We start from the raw sequence: 19877 nt of genomic DNA, 5'->3' as shown, positions 1-19877 counted from the left end.
CAAAAAACATGGGCTATGTCCCCATCCTCCAACTGGCATCACCACCAAGTGGGTGTGTCCTTAAGTCCAAGCCTATACAATCTGGAGGGAGTCCAATAAAAACGATGAAGAATCTTAAATTGAATGATGTGCACCCTTGCATCTCTAGATGCAGACTTGACATTTTTTAAAATCTTACCCCATTCTCCATCTTCCAGTACTAAATTCAAGTCTCTCTCCCATAACTTCTTAAGAGAAGTTAAAACCCCATCCCCTAAACTCTGAATTAGCCAGGATTAGTACACTGAAGCCTCGTGAACCTTTCAAAAAGCAGCAAGCACCATCTCAAGAGTGTCTGCCACTTTAGGTGGCTGCGTACTACACCCAAAGATGGGGCAAAGTAGATGGCGCAGCAGTAAATACCTGAAGAATTGAGATTTGGGAACCCCAAACTGCTGTATAATATTTTCAAAAGATCTCAACACTCCATTTCCATACAGGTCACCTAGCGTAGCACCTCCCCTTCTCAATCCATTCTGTCCAGCAGAAAGGGAACTTGTTAATGCACAGTTTAGTGTTTAACCAAAAAATTGCGGCAACGTTCAGATAAATGTCCGAATTGAACGTGTGGGAAACTTATGTCCACACTAAATGCATGTGCGAGATAATGGGGTCAAGGACCTCCTGTTCAATAAAGAGCCAGGGAGGGGCTCTCTTAGGCGGAAGCGACCAATGCGCCAAATGTCTGAGACCAAAAGCATAATAGTAAAACAAAATCTTGGGGAGACCTAACCCACCTTTGTCAATTGGCCTGTGTAACTTATTAAAATGCATCCGAGGACATTTACCATTCAAGATAAAAGATTTAGCAATACTATCAAATTGTTTAAAATAAAAGAGGGGATTTTCAATGGGGAGATACTGTAGTAGGTAGTTGAATTTTGGAATCAAATTAATTTTTATAACATTAACCTTTCCAGTCATAGATAAATGTAGTGAAGCCCACCTGTCCACATCGCTCAAAATCTTTTTTATTAAAAGGTCAAAATTAACTCTGACTAAATAATATAAATTTGCTGGAAATAAAATACCCAAATACTTAATGCCCTGTTTGGGCCACTGAAAGGCACCCGGCTGAAAAGCCATTACAGGGCAGTACGCTGTCAGAGCCAAAGCTTCGGATTTAGACCAATTGACTCTGTATCCTGAGAGCTTAGAAAAGGAATTAATAATTCTATGGAGTCAAGGCATAGATCTAGTAGGGTCAGAAATGAATAATAAAATATAAACTGCGTAAACAAAAGCTTATGCGCCATACCTCCTGCCACCACCCCTGGAAAATCATCTTCCCTTATTATCGCGGCTGCTAATGGTTCCAGGGCAAGACAGAACAACAATGGGGAAAGAGGGCAACCCTGCCAGGTGCCCCTGTCCAGAGGAAAATATCCTGAAATTAATCCATTTTTTGTACCGCTGCTACCATGTGTCTATAAAGTAACTTAATCCATCCAATAAAAGTATTCCCGAAACTGTATATTTCCAAAATCTTAAAAAGATAATCCCATTCTACCATATCAAAAACCTTTTCAGTGCCAAGTGAGATGGCAGCGACCAGAGTGTGATCATTTGCCACTGACCACATGATATTGATGAAACGCCTAATGTTATCAGAAGAGCTGCAGCCCTGAATAAACCCCACCTGATTTATATGTATAAGAGATGTCATAACTTTACTTAATATGTTAGCCAAAATGTTTGACCAAATTTTAACATCTAGCTGGATCAGGGAAATTGGACGGTAACTCTTACACTCACTTGGATCTTTGTCCTTTTTAAGAATCAGACTGATCCGGGCTTGTGTTATGGTTGGCGGAAGCTTTCCATTCTTTAATGATTCTGTATAAACTTCTAACAAAAGTGGAGCCAATTCTGTAGCATAAGCTCTAAAAAACTCAGCGGCAAAGCCGTCGGGCCCCTGAGCCTTGCCTGTAGGTAGGGCCTTAATTACCTCATCAAGCTCCTCCAAGGTTATCTCAGAATCAAGAGCATTTTTTTGCTCAGTTGTCAGTTTAGGGAGATCTAATGGTTCCACAAAGTTTCTAATATCCTCTTCAGTAGACGAAGATGTGAAACTATAGAGATCAAGATGTAATTATTTAAAACCATTATTAATATCAATGGCCGAGGTAAATATTTTACCACCAGCAGATTTCACTGAGGGAATGGTAGAAAAAGACTCTCTCTGTTTTATATATCTAGCCAAAAGCTTCCTGACTCAAAATATGACTGTTTTGCCCTAAATAACCAAAACTCCACCTTCTGTGACAAAATAGTATTATATCTGTATTTAAATCAGGTCAATTCTCTGAGGCCATCAGATGACATTCGGCGCTTCAGTTCTGTCTCGGTACTTTTAATATTCTGTTCCAACTCCACGAGTTCTCGTGCTTTGGATTTTTTGATGTATGAGTCATACTGAATGATCCGACCCCTAAGAACTGCCTTAAGTGCCTCCCAAGCCATGCCCACAGAGGATACTGAGGACCAGTTGGTCTCCATATAAACATAGGAGTGGTGGTGGAGTAGTGGGCTAAAGCACATAACTGGTAATCAGAAGGTTGCTGTTTCAGTCCCCACAGCCATCACCATTGTGTCCTTGAGCAAAGCACTTAACTCCAGGTTGCTCCAAGGGGATTGTCCCTGAAATAAGTGCACTGTATAAAATGTTGCTTTGGATAAAAGCGTCTGCCAAATGTAAATGTAACACTGATTTCAGCCTTTAGCGTTTGTTGGAAATCAGGATTTTGCAAAAGGGATACATTAAAGCGCCAACTATATGATTTATTTTTCTCCATATGTGGCAACACCTCTAAACTCACCAGGGCATGATCTGAGACTAAAATTTTTCCAACTGAACAATCAACGACAGAAGAAATGAGGGACTTAGATATATATATATATATATATATATATATATATATATATATATATATATATATATATATGTGTATACAAATCTATTCTAGAATAAATCTTATGGACTGATGAATAAAAAGTATAGTTGCTACCAGATGGGTTTAAAAGTCTCCACATATCTGTAAGACCAAGAATATTACACATCCTGTGAAGCGTCAGTGTTGCTCTAGGGGGCTTACACACTTTTGCTTCACTATGATCAAGGACTGAGTCCATCAAAAGATTAATGTCTCCTCCCAATATTATATCATGAGGGGTGCCAGTGGCTTGCAACATCCCTTCAAGATCTATAAAAAACCCCTGATCATCAGCGTTAGGTGCGTAAATATAAGCCAAAATCAACCTTTGCCCCTGAATTTCTGCTGAAACTTAATCTGTTTGAGACTGTATGAATTGTAGATGTTTACTTACCAATGTAATGACTGCTCTGCTCTTACTTGAGCCAGCACTAAAGAAAACATGTCCACCCCATATCTTTCCACATTTTTCATTTTCCTGCAGGGATCATATTTCTTACGTTTAAGAAAAGAAATAACCTTCTTCTTTTTATGGGGTGCCCCAGCCCTTCACATTCCAAGTGGAGAGAGACAATCCACTCATATTTACATTTGACATTTTGACATATTAAAAAAAATAGATTGTGTGTCAAAAATAAAATTATAAAGACCACATTCCCAATTAGTGTAACAATGAAACCCTGAACTTCCCCCCGAACCAAACAAACAGAAAAAAGAAAAACATGTGCATTAACCCCGCACATGACAGCGCCAACTGGCATCCATCCCTCTAAACTCAAACAGTCCATGTACTGTATGCCTACTAGAGTCCCCGCGACAAATTTGCCGTAGGATTCCTAAGTCCGGTGTTTCTATACAAATTTTGTGAGACAAAAATTACACAACAAAAGATAATCTACAAAACAAACTCCAGCCAATAGGCAGATTAAACACAAAGAACGTGTAGATTCATTCATAAATGTAGCTAGCAGAACCAGCACAAAAAAATAAAAAATAAAGAAATAAATAAAGATGTTCAAATTAATGTTCAGTGAGCCGGCTGTTTCATGGGTGGAGGAGATGACCTAATCATTCCAATGTCCTGCATAAAATATGCCCAGCTTCCTCAGACGGTCAAGAGTATATTCAGCGAGACAGCTCACTTGGAGGCACGTGAGAAACACACCATGACTTCCTCAGTCCATTGATTTTATAAAAGACATCGCTTTTTGTGGGCATATAAATATTTTGTGGCCATCCTTAGCATCTATTCTCAATTTGGCTGGGAACTTCAGTGTAAAAGTGACCCTATGTCGATGCAAAAGTTTCTTGAAGGAGTGTTATGCCACAAAACAAACTCCAGCCACTAGGCGGAACCAATACAAAAAGAAACAAAAATGGAACCCAGCTTCCTTAGACAGCCAAGAGTATGTACAGCGAGACAGCTCACTTGGGGCCCATATGAAAGTCACCAAATGGCTTACTTACCCCATTGACTCTATGAAAGACAATGCTTGTTGTGGGCATGTAAATATTTTGCAGCCATCCTTAGTATCTATTATCAATTTGGCCAGAAACATCAGAGCAAACACGAGCTTCATTTGATGTAAGAGTTTCTTGCATTCTTTGATTCGATCACGTTTCTCTCTTGTCGAACTTGCAAAATCTGGGAACAAGAAAATGCTGTGATTCTTCCAAGAAAGCTTTCATTTGCTCCTCATCTCGTGCAACACAAGATCTTTATCGGAAGATCTCAGAAATTTGGCCAGAATTGATTGGGGCCTGTCTCCCTCAGCCGATCTGCGAGCTTGGACTCTGTGAGCTCGCTCAATTTCCAGCTTGTGGCCTGTTATGTTGAGCAGACTTGGAATGAGCTCGTCTAGGAATTTCACCATATCTCTGCCTTCTTCAATGCTCAGGAATTCCAACAATTCGGACGTTATTTTGCAGTTTCTCCAGTTGTAAATCTGCCTTGGTCACTAGCGGATTAGCAGCTAATTCCCTCTCTGATGACTCCAGATAATCGATACATCACTCGACGTCCCCGATTCTTGTAACCAACTCAGAGAATTTAATTTCCATCGCCGTAATCTATCGACGTATTACAGCAAGATCCTCTAAGTCAGCAACAACTTTTGTCAGCATCACAGACATGTTTGCCAGTTGCCGCTGGATTTCTCCCACCACACCATCCAAACTAAGTCCTTGGTCCATGGGCCTATCTGAGGTATCAGCTTGAACACGTAAGTGTCTTTTAATATCTCCAGAGCCTGAGGATTTTGAATTCTTTGCCATGTTGACTTCAAAGAACAGATATGTAGCAGGGTGTATCGAATCTAACCAGTTTATGACATAACATAATTAAAAACCAGCAAAGTGTGCAGAGCTCGTCGTTTACACTTCTGACCCTCGCATGGCATCACACGACTCTCGATAGAAACTGTTTTTGAGCTGGGTGGATGCAGACCATGATACAGCCAGTCAGGATGCTCTCTATGGTGCAGCTGTAGACATTTGTCAGAGTGTTTGAGGCAATGCCAAACTACTTTAGCTTCAGGAGGAAGTAAAGTCATGGATGGGCTGATCTCACTACCTTGTCTGTATGAAGGGACCAGGAGAGGTCATCTGAGATGTGTATGCCGAGAAACGTATACCTTTTGATCCTTTCAACATCTGCTCCTTTGATATGAATAGGAGCATGTGTCCCTCTCTGAGACTTCCTTTAATCCACAATCATCTTCTTTCTTTTGCTGACATTCAGGGAGAGGTTACTGTCACCACACCATGCTGATAGTAATCTGACCTCTTCCCTGTAAGTCGTTTCGTCTACATTGGAGACAAGGCCAAAGATGGTCGTGTCATCAGCAAATTTGAAGATGATATTAGGGCTGTGCTTTGCAACACAGTTGTGTAGAAACAGGGAGTACAGAAGGGGACTAAGCACGCATCCCTGTGGGGCACCAGTGCTGAGTGTGAGCATAAAGGATGTGCAGCTGCCAATCCTCACCAGCTGGGGTATGCATGTCAGAAAGTACAGAATTCAGTTACACAGGTGGTTACTAAGCCCCAGATCTTTTAGCTTGGCTACCAGTTTTGTGGGGATGATGGTGTTAAATGCAGAGCTATAGTCGATAAACAGCATCTGCATATAGGTGTCTCTTTTCTCCGGGTGTGAAAGGGCTGAGAGCATGGCTATTGTTATAGTGTCATCTGTGGATCTATTAGTCTATGCAAACTGAAAGGGGTCCAAGGTGTTTGGGAGGGAAGAGCAGATGTGTGTTTTGACGAGCCACTCAAGGCACTCCATTGTACCTGAGGTCAGTGCTACAGGGCGGTAGATGTTCAGGCAGGAGACAGCAGTTTTCTTCAGGACAGGGATGATGGTGGTCTTCTTGAAGCATGTGGGGATCACTGTCAAACTTAGGGAGATGCTAAAGATGTTGGAAAAAACACCTGCTAAGTGGTCAGCACAAACCCACAGGACACGGCCAATAATGCCATCAGGACCTGGTGCCTTACGAGCACTGACCCTCTTAAAGGACCTTCTGACTTCAGGTACTGTTAGGGTCAGAGGGCAGCTGTTATGGTCAGTGGGAATTTTCACAGCATAAAATTTGTTGACTGCCTCAAAACGAGCGTAGAAGTGTTGAGCTTGACTGGTAATAAGGCAGATGTATCCACATCGCTGCTTTTCTTGCCTTTGTAGTCTGTTATTGTGCACAGACCACTCCACATGCGCTTGACGTCAGAGCTGCAATAGTCTGACTCCACTCTGTCCCTGTAGTCTCTCATAGCAACCTAATAGCCTTTTGAAGGTCGTACCTGGACATTTTGTTGGCTATCATGTCACCAGAGTTAAAGGCTGCAGTTCGTGCTCTCAGCCTGGCATGCACATCTCCATTCACCTAAGGTATCTGGTTGGGATATGTCCGTACATTGACAATTTTGACAACATCCTCCATACATTTGTTGACGTAACAGATCACAGAGTCTATATATTCATTAATGTCATCGACTGCTGCATCCCAGAACATATCCCAGTCTGTAGATTTAAAGCAGTCCTGGAGTTTGAAGATGACATCTTCACTCCATTGTGGATTGGTCTGACAACTGGTTTTTCCTGTTTGAGGCATTGTCTGTATGCAGGTAACAGCAGTATGCTAATGTAATCACCTTTACCGAAAGCAGGGCGGGGGAGGGGTTTGAAACTGTCCTTCAGTAATGAATAGCACGGATCCAAGATCTGATCACCTTGCGTGGGGAAGTTAATGTGCTGATGGAATTTAGGAAGAACTTTCCTCACATTAGTTCTAGTAAAATCCCCAACATCAATAAAAGTGGCCTCAGGGTGTGCATTTTCTAGATCATTTATAATATCGTATAGATGGTCCAGTGTCTTGGATTTATCCGCTTGTGGTGGAATGTAGATCATTGTTAGAATGTTTGAACTAAATTCCAAAGGGAGGTAGAAATGGCACACTTTAATTGTTAAAAGTTCAAGGTCTGGAGAGCAGTGCTTTGCTAAAACTGTGACGTCTGTGGCCCAACAATTATTAATCATAAATCATACCTGTGGAGAGCAGGGCATGGACGAGCGAGGACGATGTGGAGCGAATTATCTCTTCAAGCTGTTGGCAATTACGTTGTTAGCAGGCGAGAGATAAAGCCACAGCCAGAGCCGCAGTGGAGGTCTTACGTTATAAAAGTCTTACATTGTGGATTGTTTACCCGGCTCCCACTTCCTCCTTCCCACACAACCAAAAACCTTGTCACAATACCCCTGCACCTCTGCTCTTACCAGAGTTTAGTGTTCTGTCCTGGCGAAATACGGAGAATCCTGTTGGCATTAGTCGGGCACCGCTGTGTGTAGCCACATCTCACAGAAAGCCAGCACACAGCAGTTCTTTATGTCTCCCTGGAAAGTAATCTGAGCATTAAGTTCATCATGTTTGTTGTCAAGTGACTGAATGTTTGCCAGCAAAATACTGGGTAGAGGAGGGTTGAAGCATCTTTTCCATGTTCTGCATAGAACTCCTGCCCATTTGCCTCTTTTCTTTTTCCGATGGCATTTTTAAATGCAAGCTGGTAAAGGTGGGAGCATGAATGTGCTGGCATCACACACATTCAGAGGCAATGTTGTGTTAAAGTCAGAGTTTAGTGACGATCGAATGTCAAGTAAACATCAAGTTTGTCGATAGTATTGGATCAGTGATAGTGTTCTGTGAACAAATACATGTACAAAAATAAACAATAATAAAACAATAAAACACAAAAAGTCACAAGGTCTAGATGGAGCTCTCGTCAGCGACAGCATCATAGAGGCATGCCGAAGTTGATATGTGGCACGCCAGAAGTTGATATGATATCAATCCATCCATCCATTCATCCATATAATAATAATAATAATAATAATAATAATAGTAATAAATGTTTCTTTTATATAGCTTCCTTCTGGGTCCTCAAGGTCGCTTTACAATTCAGAGAGACACAAGGACAGAGATAACAAAGTTATACATATTTCACACAACAATATCACATGGAGTAACAACTAAAGAAGAGATATGTTTTGAGTTGGGTTTTTAATTCTTATAGGGTCATGAGGTTGTGAAATGAAAGAGGAATGGAGTTCCATAATGAGGGTGCAGAGATACAGAAAGCCCTGCCACCGAAGGATGAAAGCTTAAACCATGGTACCTGTAGTTGGCTGGAGTCCGTGGACGTAAGTGAGCGAGCTGGGGTGTCTGGATGAATGAGATTAGAAATGTATAGTGGAGCAAGACCATGTAACGCTTTAAATGTGATGAGGAGTATCTTGTATTGAATGCGGTAGTGAACTGGCAGCCAATGTAGGCTTTGAAGAATAGGCATGATATGAGAACATTTCTTTGAGTGAGTGAGGACCTGAGCTGCAGAGTTTTGGATGTATTGGAGCTTATTTATTGTCTTTTTAGGCAGGCCATAGAAAAGTGAATTACAGTAATCAGATTCAGGAAGTGAAGGCATGAACTAGGGTCTCTGCATCCTTGAAATCTAATACGTGACGAAGCTGTGCAATATGACGGAGATGGAAGAAAGCTGATTTAGTGAGTGAGGAAATATGAGGAAGGAAGGAGAGAGAAGAATCAAAGATAATACCTAGATTTTTAACAGCAGTGGAGGGTTCAACTAGGATGGCAGCAATGTTGACGGGTTTGCAAAGATGGGCGTGATGTGAGGCGTGATGGACCTATTAATAATAAATCTGTTTTATCAGTGTTAAGTGAGAGAAAGTTACCAGTCATTCAAGCATTAATATCTTCAAGACATGCTGATATGGAGTCAGTAGGAATAGAAGCAGTGGGTTTAAAATGTAGAAACCATGTTGGTGAATGATATAGCCAAGCAGAAGCATGTAGATAATGAAGAGTAGTGGTCCGAGCACCGAACCCTGTGGGGACCCCATGCATAACAGAAACAGTAGTGGACTTGGACTGATGAATAAACACGTAGTGTTGACGGTCAGACAGGTACGAAGTAAACCAGGAGAGGGCAGTGCCAGTAATACCGATGGCAGATAGATGTGAGATTAGTGTACTGTGAGAGATGGTGTCGAATGCAGAGCTAAGATCTAACAAAATCAGAATGCTGATGTCGCCGGAGTCAGCAGCTATGAGAAGGTCATTTACAACTCTAAGGAGAGCGGTTTTGGTACTGTGTCGTGGGCGGAAACCAGATTGAAAACATTTTAAAAGGTTATGTGAGGATAAATAAGATTGCAGTTGCACGGCTACAACTTTCTCTAACAGCATTGATATAAATGGCAAATTAGAGATTGGACGGAAGTTGTTCAAATCTGAGGGGTCTAGACCTGGCCTTTTTAGGACTGGGGTGACAGCCGCAGTCTTTAGCTCCAGTGGAACCACACTAAAGCGCAGCGGTTAGCAGATAAGGAGCGCGATGGGCCTAGAAATAGAAGATACACAGTTTTTTAGTAGGAAAGTAGGAGCTGGATCTAAGTGACAGGATGACATGTTTAATTTCTTAATTAACTCAGAAATAGCAGCAGGGGTGGTCAGAGCGAAGTCAGTGAAGGAGCCAATACTGAGGCCAGTGAGATGTTCATGAGACTGAACAGGAGGGGGCCGGGATGGAGGGGTAGAAGGAAAGAAATTATAAATAGCTTTGATTTTATATTGGAAAAAGTGGAGAAATGACTCACAGTGTTCAGGTGAATCAGAACGAGATGTGACAGGATGGTTAGTTAGATTTCAAACAGTGAAAAATAGTGATTTGGGTCTAGAGGATGCATTATTAATGAGAGCAGAGAAGAAGGTTGAGCAGGCAGTGTTTAGCTCCGATTTATATGACTTCATATGGTCAATGTAGGTAGCTAGGTGTACAGATAAACCTATTTTATATAGTGGCACTCAAGCGGCGGCCAGTAGCTTTCAGTGCATGAAGCTCAGGTGTAAACCAGGGTGATGTGTGTGTGGAAGGGACAAGTCTGGACTTAAGGGGGGCATGTATATCAAGGGTTGTAGAAATAGATTTATTATAGCTGAGGAGGATATCAGAGGGACTGATATGTTCAGAAGCATCAGTGAGTTGATTAATGGTAGTAGGATTAATGGATTTGATATTACGGTATGTTATAGTGGATTTCAACCTAGGTCTAGGGAGAGGTAATTCACAGTTGAATTCAATGAAAAAATGGTTAGAGAGTCCCATCTGAGACCCACATTCAGCGACATTGCTTAGCCCAATTGTACAGACTAAATCAAGAGTATAGCCTTTAGAGTGTATGGGAAAATCAACATGCTGTACAAAGTTGAAACAATCCAACACAGACATGAGCTCATGAGCAGAAGCACAATCGATATCAACATGTATGTAATCACCAAGTAGTAATACAGAGGTAGACATGGCACATACAAGTGTTAACAGTTCATTAAATTCATTAAGGAAATTGGACAGTGGTTTAGGTGGATGGTATAAGAGAGCCACAAGCAGCGGCGAGGAACCAAAGATTTTGAAGTCTAGATATTCAAAGGTAACAGTCTCATGAAAGTCAATAATCTTGGATCGCAAGCTGCATCGATGGACAGCAGCCAGGCCACTGCCCCTTGATGTCAGGCGGGGTTTTGCTAAATAACTGTAGCCATCCATCCATACCTCAAACTGCATTATCCCGCCTACAGCTGGTTTAAATACAGCAGCTAGGCCTTTAACAGGGTCAAGAAAGAGGGATCACATTTCCCCTGTTTTAGTGTCTCTACACTGGCTTCCTGTGAAATTCAGGGTCAATTTTAAAATTCTGCTTTATATCTACAAGGCACTATCTGGTCTCACGCCCCAATATATCAGTGACCTTCTCCTCCCTTACTCCCCAACCAGAGCGCTCAGGTCTTCTGATCAACTTCTTTTGAGGGTTCCTCGTTGTCGCTATAGATCTAAGGGTGAACGTGCCTTTTCTGTCGTAGGTCCTAATCTCTGGAACAGTTTCCCTTTCCATGTGAGGTCAGCTTCTTCATTAGCCATTTTTAAATCTTCTTTGAAAACTTATTTTTATTCTGTAGCTTTTGAATAGGTCCCTGAATAGTTTGAAATAGGTAAATACATGATGCTGTATTTAAAGGTATTTATTATATATGATTTATTATGTTCTATATATATATTAAATTATTAATATATATATTATTAATATATATAATATATATATTAAATATTTTAATGGTTTGACAGCCCTAATATATATATATATATATATATATATATATATATATATATATATATATATATATATATATATATATATTAGGGCTGTCAAACCATTAAAATATTTAATCGCAATTAATCGCATAATTATTTGTAGCTAATCGTGATTAATCACAATATCTTTATAAACATGAGTGGACAAAATATGCTTCATCCAGATGTATTTATCAGTCATCCACACAAAACCTACCCCACCAACAGAGTTGAACAACAGAAAATGAACACAGCACAACTCAATTAAAATTATGTACAAAATATGGTAATTGTAAGTGTATTATGACAGGATTTATTTGTTTTGACAGACATGTAAAAAAGTTTGCACTGTCATTTACAATTGACTACTCTGTGCAATATACTGTACATCAAAAACCCCTTTTAGACCCTGGTCACAATTGTAACTGGTGGGATTAAACAGGTTAATGACTGGTTAGATTACCTGCAGGGTTCCAGCAATGTCTCCAACTTTTGCATTGGCTAGTGCACTATCAAACAGAGACACTGTGACAGAACCTTGGAGACAGCAGAAAGGTTTCCGTTAGCCAGTAATCAGTACCGCTGCTCCCTATACGCATATTATGGAGTCTGTGTAGGGCACAAACTCCCTGGGGGCGCACTAGAAACTCTACCGGATACCCACATTATATGTTATTCAAGGACCCGGTAGCAGTCGCGGAACACAGACGATCGCCTCGCGCTTGCACCATGCCTCGCAACTTTCGCCTCGCTCTCGCACCACGCCTTGCAGTGCAAGGCATGTGTTCAAATGGCAGCTGTCTTGTCACTGCAATGATATTACAATGTTAGGACCTCTATCTGTGCTTTGAGGGCATGTTCTACTGCTATGCTACATTGATAAAATGCTTGACTCATGAACTACGGTTTATTCAAAGGGACATATTATGAGTTAACAGTGTTAAAAAAATTAGTGGCATTCTCTATCTATCTGTCTGTCTGTCTGTCTATCTGCCATCCATCCGTCCATCCGTCTATCTATCTATCATTCCATCTATTTTATGTGTCATATTTTTCTGTCAGTAATGAGAGTTGTATGCTTTATGTGAACGGAGTTCCACACCAGAAGATCTGCCGAGTATGCCCTTGATGTAACTGTGACTACTGAGAGTTCTGGTGTTGTAGTTATGACAGCAGATTGCTCTGTCCCTCTTCTGTGAGAAATGCTGTGTGTGGAGTCCAGACATTTTCTGTGCCTTTTTTGAATTGGCCTGTATTGCAGCTTGGACATCACACAGGACTGTACACAGCAGAGTGAGTGCGTGAGTATGTATATATCTGTTGAAAACAGCTTGTTCTTCTTTGGAGAATGTTTCTGTTGAGGGGATTGGCCTGCTTTCCACTGTCTTTCTGTAACAGTCTGATACAAGCGATCTGGCTGCCTGTATAACAACTGAATTTCACACATGGACACATCCACACATGACAGTACACTCTTTTGGTTGCTCATGTTCACACATCAACACAAACACTTTGGGGAGACCATCAGAATAATGAGCTTCCATATGCTTTGATGCTGTTTGAGTGTGAGAAGCTGCAGTGTGGCGATAAAGGCTTGTGAGAGGTTTGGGATGTGCTAAAACTACAACAATCACACGACGCTTCATTACTTTCCCTCACCACATTGGCTTTCTGAGGCCGATATTCCACACATTCTAGTTAAATTACCCAGAGACACTCCCGAAAGTTACTTCAGTTAAATTTTTCCTCAGGTGTCTTGACATTCCAGGTTATCAAAACATGCCCCAACTCTCCAACGGCAGTGAGATTAAAGTAAGTGAAAAGTGTGGAATTTTCATTGTTCATTAACTAGCTAATTATGACTCCAAATATCCTTCTCCTCAGGGAGATGCTGTATTGACCAAGAGGTCATGTCTCCAGCTGCTGTGTGATAGCATATATCCATCTTTCTCCAAAATCTCATTAAAGAGGGTATATTTGTGTAACCATAGTTCATTTCCATGGTACATAAAATTTTCTCTCAGGGGTGGAAAAAACTTGAGGTAATTTTTTCCCAACAGTGACATCAGGAAATCACATAGAACACCCTAGTAACCACACTGAACACCCTAAAATCATGGTGGCAAGTTTTGCGTGGTAAAGCAACGATCCCCTCACACTGTCCTAACCAGAGGTGATGTGAAGTTTCCAGTATCAAATAATTTTTCTGTTTTCACTGAATGTGGAAATGTTGCCACACAGCAACAAAACCAATAGCAGTACTTCAATGGGTGCCATGGTTGCACCCTTGGCCATAATCACACAAGGCTTTAGAAAACTAAATTGTAATTTCCTGAAAAAAAAAAAAATAATAAAAAAAAAAAACATATCTTGCTGTGCGTCACTGAAACACATCTTGTTTTTTTGTTGACTGCCCACTATAAATGGTTAAATATAGGGCAGACCTGTGCTAGTTATCACAGTTTTTACTCTAGTGCATATTTTACTCTAAGTTTGTTTTTGAAAATTAATTTCTGCATAGCCACATACCTTGAGTCTTGACTACAAAGAAGTTATAAGCATTTTCACCATTATCGCCCAGGAAAAAAAAGATAAAGTTCATTGAACACATGATGACCTTTTGTGACAACTTGCCACAGTTGACAACATGTTGTCACACTATATGGGGTATGCTGTCACAATGCAACCTGCCATTAAACCAGTGGCGTAGGTTTAAAAAAAAAAATAAAAAGTTGGCTGAAATTGGTTAAAGTATTGACAGTGGTTCCACATGTTTGAAATGAGTTTTCTTAACTTAAAATTACGATGTAATTTACGATGTAATCTCAACTCAAACATGTGAAGAGGGAACCTAATTAAACTGGGTAAACCCAACAAAATGAGACATGTCAAAGTAACTCAAATTTATCTTATATTTTTTATATACTAGCTAGAATTGGTGAATGTTCGCAAGCTAAATACATGGTGGTGGGAAGCACTACAGAGTGCAGCTTGGGAACTATGCTATGGTTAGCACAGCGATTACTCAATACAATGACAAACAATAAATTACATGTCTTCCATCTTAATTGGAGTTTTTATCCTCACCGTCCTTCCTTCAAATGTCCATTTATGCATTGTTCATGTACTTGGACAGATGGATTAAGACAGTACGTAAAAATCCACTGTAGCTCGATTATAACTACACATGTAAACATACTGAGTGTCATTTTTGACAGTTCAAAACAGGGATAGACAATGTACAGAAGCATAGAGGTGATATACCTCTTCCTGAGTAGACAAACAGGCAAACACAGATAATACACTCAGCTGAAGAGTGAAAAGGTAAACCTGTTAACAAGACCTGTAAGAGCAGCACAGCTTCAATGTTAGCATTAGCATCTTAATCAACCTTTCATTAATTTAATGAAACAGAGAGCAGCGCCACCATACTTAACAGCAAGATTGTAATTGTCATTATTAGATCAATAACCACTTGGCCAATATCCTCTGAAAGCAAACTCGGCTTTGAAACAGAATCAATCTTTACCTCAGACAAAGAAAAGGAGACACCCAACAGCTTTCTCAAACAGTAAATCTTGGCTAAGCGACCCTACAAGGGCTGGATTAGCCTGAAGTGTCACAATGTCAAATTCGTTCTCAAATTCATTTTTTCTTCAATTATTCATGTTGTTCCAAACCTGCATGCTATTATTTTTTTCCATGGAACACATACAGAGAAGGTTTTAAGATTCTTCACACAGCTCTTTAATAAAAGCCATACAGGTTGTGTCTAAAGTCATACCAGAGCTTTAAGTCTCTATTTCAGTTCAGTCTTTCCATTTTCCAAAGCTCTGAATTCTTATTTGTATCCTTGTCCATATTTGTCCAAGCAGATGAATAGAGATTCTTCAAAAATTCTTATTTAGTGTTCCACTGAAAAATGACAGCATATGGGTTTGGAACGACGAGGGTGAGTAAACTGACAGAATTTTCATTTTTGGGTAACGTATTTATTTCAATGTTATAAAGAATGTTGGATACATTTATCAGCTAATTTACATCACTGTAGTCACGGATTCAAGCTTGTCACTTGGGCTATCTGCCCCAAAATCTGTGCTCTGTCTTTTCCGTTGTGTGTGGAGCAGCGATGACTCACTACCTGTGCTTTTATGAGTAATGCTTACTGGGAAGAGATAGATAGTTAGAAAGAAACTAAAAAGTAACATCAGACCAGTCATGGTTACATGTTAACTGGGACAGTTTCGGTGGACTTGTCCAGGTGAGCTATTCAGCACACATTTCTTTGCCCCCTGGTATGAGTAAAGCTTTAATTTAGTCTCTCTCATCTCTGGCATGGCCTCCTGGTGGAGAGGGAGAGGGAGATAGAAGAGGATAAGAGAAGCAAAGTAATCCTTCTATTTCAGCTCATGTCTACTATTGCATCAAAATCCACTGAGATCAGAAGGATTGTATTTCACATCCCTTTTTGTGGAGTTACATGACACCTTCTTAAGGTGTTATCATCAGTTACGTTCTTTCACAATATTGATGTCAAGGAAACGAGGTAGGGATTCAGCTAGATACAAGAAAAATGGTCACTTCCAATCGTAATACAATCATAATCGTGTTAAAATCTCGTGAAAGACCCAGGAGTTTTGCAGGTAACTGCACACTATTCGTCTGCTTAAAGTCAACATGAAATCAAAATTGACTATATTTACTTTCATAATACACGTAACTGGTCTTAATGTGCATGATAGGTCGATGCACTTTGTTCTAAAAAATAACTTGCTCCGCCTCTTTTTTGATTGACATCACAAGTCCCTGTTTTCAGCTCCCCTCTTCCAAGCACCTGGATCCATTGTGTAATCGAACGCCCAGTTTTGACAATCTAATCAATTCCCAATGGATAAAAGCAAGTCACGAATTTCAAGTTGAATATTCTGTTTAACTTTGAAATGCATCAAATTACGAGTAGGTATAGCTGCAGGCCAGAGACATCCAAATGGAGATCTCCAAAAGAGGGTGGGGTTACTCCAAAAGGGTTAAAGTTAAGGAAAGGGTTAGCTTAGGGGCTCCCTATATCTTTAATGCCGATTTAGAGCTCATGCCCCTTTTTGGAGCTATGCCTGCAGCTATACCCTTCTCTCAAATTACAGCAGTAAAATGGGTTGCAAACTGTTTCATGTTAACTTTTAAAAATTTGACATTTATATTTATATTTAAATATAGATATAAATCATAAAAAACAAATAAAAAAAACAAAACAAAAACAACAATTTTGAGCAGCTTTATCCTCACTAAGTGCATTTGTACACCAATATGCTGAAATCTGCTTATTAAACAAATCTGACAACGCAAGAAAACTGCATTTACATGAGATTTGAAATCATTGCGTTATTCTCTGCCTTTGACCTCAAAATGTAATTAGTCAAGCACACAAGGCACAACACTTGCGCACATTGAATGACCCAGTAAAAACGCCAGCTAAGGAGTTTACATGCAACAGGGTCAAAACTCTACGTGTATAAAGTTTTTTTACTTAAAACGTTTATGATCTTACCCTGATAAAGGAACGCCGTTTAAAGCATTTACATGACCTTACATGTTGTCGGTGTAAGATTGTGCATGTAAAAGTGCTCAATGTTCTGCCAAGGAACAAAAGATTAATTTGTTATACAGTCACTGCAGGATTATTTGCCCATTCACCTTTGTGCATAAAATTTGGTCGAGCATGCTCAAACGAGGATTTCAAACAATATCTGGAGTCTGCATTTCACAAAGTGTCCTGGCCTTCTATAATCAAGTTCTGTTTGCTTTTCACTGCAAGTTCACCAAATGCCCCGCAGATCCACCTTAAACAAACTTACCAGGCTTAGCAACAAATCAATATCTCCCACGGTCGATAGAAAAAGAGGCAAACGGCTTTTTTGTGCCAGCTGACTTCTTCGGGGACAAAGAAAATCCATCTTCTCTCCTCTACTTTATAAGCACTTAATTATATTTGTGAAATACAACTGACCTACTCCCCCCACCCACCGGTGCCCCATTGTCACACTTGCTGTGTTATCTTGTAGGTTATTGATAATACCAAAATATTTGTTTTTGTTTGTAGGTTGTGGAAGATGTTGGCATGCTTGATTAATTACAGCAGCCACTAGAGGGCATTGGGTGAACCTTGGGGGCACAAATGACAGCCCTTTAAATTAATGAATGATTTCTATGAAAATCAAGATGTGTAATTACCATACAGTAGTTGAATGAAATTGCACGAAAGTCAATAAACTGACATGCTTTTAAGAAATGTCCACATTTTAGTAGGAAATCAGGATAATGGTGGATGACTTTCTATCAGCATTGGTGAATATTTTTCTTTTCACCAAATCCATACATGCCTTCATGACAGATTGAGTAGCACAGCAGAGAGGCTGGTATATACCATTTCAATAATGTAAACAAAAACAAAGGAATTAGAATGGTCCAAATGCATTTCTGGAATCTTTCAACAAAGTCTCTTTTTCAAGGTAAGCCAGTCCATTCAGCGGCTGTCTTTGGAACGCTCTTGGGCAGTTTGGGCAGCTATTTTTCTATGTAAACAAGCATCATGAAAGTGCAGCTCCTATCTACTTGAATGGGGAAAGACAGAAATCTCCAAAACAGTTGATCAAGATTACGATAAAAGAACATATTTCAAATAAGAAGTAAAATCTGACAACACTGTGTGGCAGAGTAAACAAGAGATGGACCCAGTGGGTGTGGCGTTAGGCCTCGGAGAGGCATTTAATAATTTTTTTAAATAATTTTCTTTATTTATCACACATTATACATTTGCACATATACAGTGAAATTCTTCTTTTTCACATATCCCAGCTAGGCTGGGGTCAGAGTGCAGGGTCAGCCATGATACAGCGCCCCTAGAGCAGATAGGGTCAAGGGCCTTGCTCAGGGGCCCAACAGTGGTATCTTGGCAGTGCTGGGGCTTGAAACCCAACCTTCTGATCAGTAACCCAGAGCCTTAACCACTGAGCTACCACTGCTTTATTTAAAATGTCCAAAAGAAAGGGGAATCTGGGGCCTTTGCGGTGGAAAGCGCTATGTGAAGGAAGAGTAGTGAAGACAGAGGAAGGTCCAGGTGATGGTGGGTGGAATCCCAGAGGCTGCGATACGCTCCCCTCCTTGGTCCGAGGCGCAGGGGCGGTGGCTTCAATCGAGCGGGCCGGCTTCCCTGGACCTCGGCACTTTAGGGGAATAGCGGGCTGGCATCCTGACCCATCGGCCGCCACACGTGCTCCAATCCCAGGCGTCACATCTAACTCACACTGGGGTTCTGGGGTGCGGGTCCGGCGATGCGTCTAACTCACACCGGACCCTCCCTGCTCACCTGGGTTCAGGTGAGCCCTGTCACGTGCCACCAAATGGGAAAAAGTCACTGCTGGCGATGATGATCCACGGGAGGGGCGTGTCATTCTGTCACAACTGGTATAATACATTTTGCATCTTTAACTCAGATTATGCTAAAAAATGCATTTTTACCTTCTTGTATAGCTAATGCGCATGCAAGTTCTCACGTTGACTGACAGGCGATTTCTGTATCTAAAAGGTGATTGGCTGTTTTACCTGTAAGACAGGACTTACTTTCTACATGCTTTGGGCGTTCCAATTTCTCCCATTCATTTTAATTGAAGTGGCCTGTCTCTGCTAAAAAGTCTCTGTATTGACAAGCAGGAAATGTTCATGGAACAATGACGTCACTTGACGTCACCAACGAACAGCCCTTGAAATGGTCTATAACAGTATATCCACCAAATCAGTGACACATATGGTCAGGTTTCCCATACTTTTTCCATTGCCTTTTCAGTCATTTGTGATTACTGGATAAAGATTTACAAAAATCATTTTGATTCAAACCGGTTCACTAATGAATTATATTTGGACTAATTTATAAACCGGTTCTACCAATTCATCAATAAAATAAATGACTTAAAAGAACGATTCACTTACAAAGTTCCATGACTTTTCCATGCCTGGAAAACACAATTTTTAAAGTGCCTGATATTTCCAAGATTTCCATCACTGTTGGAACCCAGAATCATTCATCACGTCTCATCCGACATTAGAAGCTTTTTACTTTCACAATAGAGAGAGAGTAAGCAAACCAAGTATATAAAGGTTAGGAATACAGCTGTACGAGCCTGCACATATGTATCTCTCCCCCTC

General features: G+C 40.5%; 1 protein-coding gene across 4 annotated transcripts in view; it reads left to right on the top strand.

Moving 5' to 3' along the window:
• The window catches only part of LOC127422660 (roundabout homolog 2-like), a 658906-nt gene that overhangs the window by 66841 nt on the left and 572188 nt on the right, over positions 1-19877 (top strand). The gene's annotated exons all lie outside the window — the stretch shown is intronic.

The sequence above is a fragment of the Myxocyprinus asiaticus genome, chromosome 31, assembly GCF_019703515.2.
Source record: "Myxocyprinus asiaticus isolate MX2 ecotype Aquarium Trade chromosome 31, UBuf_Myxa_2, whole genome shotgun sequence".
NCBI classification, from domain to species: domain Eukaryota; kingdom Metazoa; phylum Chordata; class Actinopteri; order Cypriniformes; family Catostomidae; genus Myxocyprinus; species Myxocyprinus asiaticus.
This window is presented reverse-complemented; position numbering and strand designations above follow the sequence as displayed.